Consider the following 6000-nt stretch of genomic DNA (forward strand, 5'->3'; position numbering starts at 1 on the left):
AAGCTAGAATTTCTGAAAGTAAGTAGGAAACCCTTGTGATCTGGTGGATTTTTTCTCCATAGGACAGAAGAAAATATGGTGTCCATGTTCACATTATTAAATAATCAGATAGATAGCAACACTTTCTTTGCCTCCTTCCCTGGCTCCTTCCCCTCAACCTTCTCCAAAGCCTCCCTTCCCTCCCCCATGTTCTCCCTCACTAATCTCAGTTGTTCTCTTGGCGTCCAAGCAAGCCCCACATCTATGTTGCTTGCTGTGATCTTTCTTCCTGGTTCCAGATCATATTTCGTTGCTTCCTTGTGTCTCAGTGAAAATGTCACACCAGGATCTCAAATTCCACATCTGGGAAGGCAAGCCACATTGGTTGATACCTTGGAGATTAGCGGGGAGCCCAATGCCACAGCCAGACTCCTCTCATATTCAACGTGCCCCAAACAGCACCCATTATCTCCCTGCCCCAGCCCACTCCCCCAGGCCCCAACCCACTGCTGACCCCACGTCACCCTCTCTATGAGGCTTGAAACCTTTATCGTCTTCTCCTCCTCCCTTTCTCCAAATCTTAAGGAGTCTCCCTCCTCAACAGCTCTCAAAACTGTCTTCCACTTTGCATGTAGTCATTGTCCAAGCTCAAGCCCTTACATCTGCCTCCAGTCTCCCTAGCCCCTGCTCTGCCTTCCCTCCAACGCCCACCCTACACATGGCTGACAGGCGTCTTCCCAAACACAGGTCAGCAGGTGGCACTCCTTGCCACTGCCCTTCAACTCCATCCCTGTATCTTGGGTGAATTTGCCCACTGCTCAGTGAAAATGACCTCCTTCCTTGCTCTTTTTTAAAAAGCATTCTCAAACTTACAGAAAAGTTGCAAGTACAGTACAAACAGCATTTTTGTTCCCGAACCACTTGAGAGTAAATTGCAGACCCGATGCCCTGAAATTTTTAGTATGCCATTTCCTACAAACAAGGACATCCTCCTACATACACAGTACAATCCCTTTAAAAATGAGGAAATTAACATTGGTACATGACCACCAGCTTATCCTCAAGTCCCATTCAAGTTTTGCCAACTATCCCCATAACATCCTTTTCACAGCACAAGGATCCAGTTCAGAACCACATGTTGCATCAGCTGTCATGTCTCTTTGGCTCCTTCAGTCTGGAGCAGCTCCTCATTCTTTCCTTGATTTTTATGTCCTTGACACTTTTGAAGACTACAGTCCAGACAGGTGTAGAATGTCTCTCAATTTGAGTTTGACTTAATGTTTCCTCTTGATCAGATTTAGGCAGGAAGAGTGCATCTTTGTCGGGAATACTGCAGAAGCCACGCTGGGTCCTTCTTGCCTCTTATCGTGTGGTAGATGATTTCAGTTTGCCCCAGTCCTGGCGATGTTCACCCGGAGTCCCTGATTAAAGTGGTGTCTGTCAGGCTTCTCATCGACAGTGACTCTTTTCCCTGTTGTAAGTATTTTGTGGAAACCATTGAAACTATGTAAATATTTCATACCTCATCAGACCTTCAATTGAGTCATTTATTTATGTCAGAATGGACTAGTGGTTTCCTTTTTTATTCAATGTGTTAACATATAATAATCTGTTACTATCATTACTTTCTTGCCATCTCTCATCCCACTACAATTGCCCATATAAAGAGGTTTTTAGCCACCTTTTTGGCCACAGAACCCTATATTTATCAAAACTGTGTGCTTCATTCCTATACAGGGGATAGTTATTATCTGAATATTTGTTACGCAAGTGCCTACAGTTATGACTTGCTTATGAAGCAAAAGTTGTCATAACATGAAACTGTGTGCTAATGGACCATAACATAGTCCACACTCAAAGTCTCTCCCTGTTTCAAACTAGCAGCCATCCCCACCCATCACACCAACACTTTTGTGGTTTGTAGCAACATCCAAAATTACAATTCAAATTCAATGCAAATCAGTTCATAAGGTGAAACTGCAAATCTTGCAAAGTCGCAAGGTTTCACAAAGTCCATGAAAGTAACTGAGCAGGACTGCTCAAAGCCTTGAGTGAGGCCAGTTAACAACTACCAAAGAGAAAACAGAGAAGGGTGAGATGATGTGAATAACAAGGATTCACAAAAGGCCTTAAGAAACTGATGAGGCCGTCAAGTATTTTTGTGGAAAAAAAAATGACCTTCTATGAATGTGATGTGAAAGTCAAAAATGAAGCAAAGAATACCATAAAATTTTATCAGGAAAAAAAGTTTAGATTTGTTTTGTTCTCAGAATTAGCACATGGCTGAAACCATAATCTAAATTTTATTAGAGAGTAAACTTATTTTCATAATTTTGGTATCTCTTTTTTTCCAAGATAAAATGCTAATCAAATATTTTATTCTCTACTTACTGTGAAGTTTCAGTCCCTTCTGTAAGTGGATCCCCTTTAAATGGCCTTGTCTTGGTGCCAGATATCTGCGGGTCATGACCCCTCCTGCACACACAGCAGGAAACTCAAAGCTGCGGTGACAAGAGCAAGCCTCCGTCCCCTTCAGTGCTGCTCGTCTGTGTGGCCCCATCTCCCAGTCCCACGTACATCTCCTCTGTCTCTCCCTCCTTGCCTCCTCTGCTTCTGTGCTTGTTTTTTACTTCCTGATCTCACTTTCCTCCTTTATCAAAAGAAGAAAATATCCCAGCCCAACCAACTTCACAAAGGGCTGTTCTTATGGTCAAATGAGTTCACGTATAATAATAGTAGTTGCCAGCATTGAACCTTTATTCGATATCTGACCATGTGCTTAGAGCTTACAATGGGTCATTGCAATGAACTCCCTCCAAACTTTGAAGGTAGAGGCCGTTATTTTCTTGCATTTTACAGGTAAGCAAACTGGGGCTCCAGGAGGTTAAGTGATCTACTGAAGTTTTCTCAGTCATTGGAGGAGTGAAGATTTGAGTCCAGTAGTACAAGCTCTCAACTGCTAGACTGTCCTGTACGTAAAAGGGCTTTGAGAACTGAACAGTGCTCTGTGAATATAGGCATCATTATTATTACGCTTCCTCGTGTATGCTCTGAACTCCGGAAAACATCGAATGATAATGGAGACATTACTAGAAGACATTCTTTGTGTGTGCAACCGGTTGTTTGGACCCCAAAATACTTCACTACTGGCACCCAGTGGCACCCACAGGCATTGCCTAACCCCACTCAGGCCAATGACCCTAATCTACAGGCCTTGGAAGACCAATTTGGCTGCGAGTAGTAAAATAGAATCAGACCAACTCACCCCAAAGGACATTTCACACAGTCCCCAAAGCCTCCCCCAGCACCTCTGGCAGAGGCTAACCTCAGTCACTCTGCCCTAGCTTTCCCAGGCTTCGGTGGGTGGGACCAGGCACGAGGACCTAAAAGGAAGTTTGGTTTCTGTTAGATAACAGAGGAGTCAAGGTATGCGTGGGGTTCTGTGCTGGGCACCAGCATTTGCTGTTGGCTAATGCAAATAGGCAGTTAAATGCCCCCCTATAAGGTGAGTAAGAATCCATCCACACTGCCAGTCTGTCCTTGGCACCCCAGGGGCTACCTGGGGCAAGCAGGACATGCAGGGTTTCCAGTGCAGGGTCCCTTCCTTCCCTACAGACACCCCTGTTTATTGGTCCTCCATCTGCTCAGGCTGTGCTTGCCCGTGACCTTAGGAGACAAGAGTCCCACTGCCATGCTTTGCATTTTCACACTTTCAGACACATTGCAGTTTGTCCTGGCCAGCTCCTGCAGGGGCCCAGGCTGGTGAGTGGGTGCTAATTTGCCTAACAGGCATAAAGGGGGGTGTTGTGTCACCAGTGTGTAGGGGAGGGAAATTACAACCTGAGGACACCCTGGAGGTGATGGATCTGACTAAGGCAGGAAAACCACCAATTTCACACATCTGGGGAGACTCAGGTCGGGGAGGGGGCCAGGAGGTAGAAGGAAGACTTGTACTTGTTGACACAAGCAATGGAAGACTGGGAGAAAAGCAAAGACCCGCAAACCACCAGACCTCTTCCCAATCTAGACTTTTGGTGGGAAGGAAGGGTACTTGGGAGGGGCCTCTTGTCCTACACATGAGGAAGTTGAGACACAAAAAAGCATCAGGACAGAGCAAGTATGCCCAGATGGTAAAGGACAGACCTGGCAATCAAACCAGGTCTGGACTTTCCACTCCAACACTCCGCCTACAGCTTAACATCACACACCCAAGTTTGAACAAACATTAAGTTGTAAAATGGCTAGTGCATCTGTCCTTATGCAGAAGGCATAGCTTAAGCACGACAGGCAAGAAACCTTAGGGTGAGGGATCTCTTTTAAGACGGTTTGGGTGGGTGTTGAGGACATCTGCTGGTTTTTCCTGCCCACTAATGCCACCACTTATGGTTGTTCAGATGTCACACCACACAAGAGTGTCCTGCCAAGGAGGAAAGTGGGCTAATATCCAGCTTTAGCTTTGCTCACTCAACCATGTGTCCTGGGTGTGGGGTGGTTCTGCCCAGAGGAAGATGGCTGCCATCCACCCTCCAAGTGGTGGGTGCACAAGGCTGCATCAGCCTGGAAAGGGTGCCTGTCTCCAACTCACAAGGGTCCCATATAGACTAGCATCGGCATTCTGCATCCATTCCCACTTCTTCTGAAGTTGAAACATCATTTTCTTTTGGGGAACCAACCTCAACTCAATCTCAGTCCTATGGTTTCATGGAGCTGACTCCACTGTCCTCTCCAGGAATGGGCCAGTGACACAAGCCTGTAATCAGTTTAAAGATGGGCACCTGACTCGATGAGAATTAACTCCAGAATTATTGCTGGAGCTATTAGTACTGAGGCAACCCTTTTCCTGCAGTTGCTAATCTTGGGAGAGGGAGAGGGAGAGCAAAAGAAGATGGCATTGTTTGAAGCCTTGGAATCTGACCAGATTCACTCCCTTAAATTTCCCAGCTATATGAACCAATTCTCTTTTTTGCTTAGGCTGGGATGTGTTGAGTTCTGTCCCTTGCAACCAAGAGTCCTGGCCACTATAGTGAGAGAGTCAAAGTTTCACATTATATGAAAGCTCCTCTAGTCTCCTCTACCAGATGGGTCAAGAGATCTTTCTGAATCTGAACCAACTCTAGTATCGCATCCCCATTCCCCAGGGCTTGTTAGAAAGATTGGGTAGTGGGGGACCTATTAGCACACACCTGTCATATCTACCCTTTCTCTTCTCCCCATTCTGAAAGATGCTGAAGCACTTATCCCTCAGGTCACTAACAGTACTGTCAAGCAAAGACTTGCATTTTAAATTCCATTTAAGCATTTTCTGCAGAGCTGCGTAACCAAATGAGACAGCCATGGAAAATATATGACTTTCATTATTATGACATGGAAAGCAGAGCTGTCTAATTGCTTTTGTCCACTGGTGTATAAAGATTGAGACCAGATGTGTTTTAAAAAAAAAAAAAAGGACAAGAAAGAAAGAAAAAAAAGCTTGTGTTGGCCGTTGCTTTGAACAAAGCAGTCTGATTTCCTCTCTCTCTAAGGGGAGGACGATGCGAAAGTGTTTTAACTGCTTGTAAGTTTTCATAGCCTCGTTGATTTTGCTTTTCACGGAAGATAAACTTGTGAAATTGGCCTTGAAAACTTTATTCTCGCTTTCCTCAATTCAAAAAGACAATTGTGGAGCTAAAGAACTGAGCTGCTGGTCAGGCCCGGTGCTCCTTTTTTCTGGACAGCTGCTGCTTTGCAGAGGGTGTGGGAGGAGGGAGTCCTAATGCAGATCAGATCTTGCTTCCCTCCGCTGGGCTCCGGGGAATCAAGTCTTCACATGGAAATCCACAGGAAGGGTTGAGATGATGATCATCTTTAAATAGAACCACCCAGGGCCCAGCTTCTGTGTTTCATTTTCCAGAAGAGCCCCTAAATCTGCTTCAACATTTTTTTTTTTTTAACCTCTCTGGTTATTTTTAGCACACCCAGCCAACAGAGCCCAGCAGGCCTGAGGAGGCCCTAATGACGTCCTGGGTGGGTGGAGTTCACATC

Source organism: Diceros bicornis, chromosome 2 (assembly GCF_020826845.1).
Source record: "Diceros bicornis minor isolate mBicDic1 chromosome 2, mDicBic1.mat.cur, whole genome shotgun sequence".
NCBI lineage: Eukaryota > Metazoa > Chordata > Mammalia > Perissodactyla > Rhinocerotidae > Diceros > Diceros bicornis.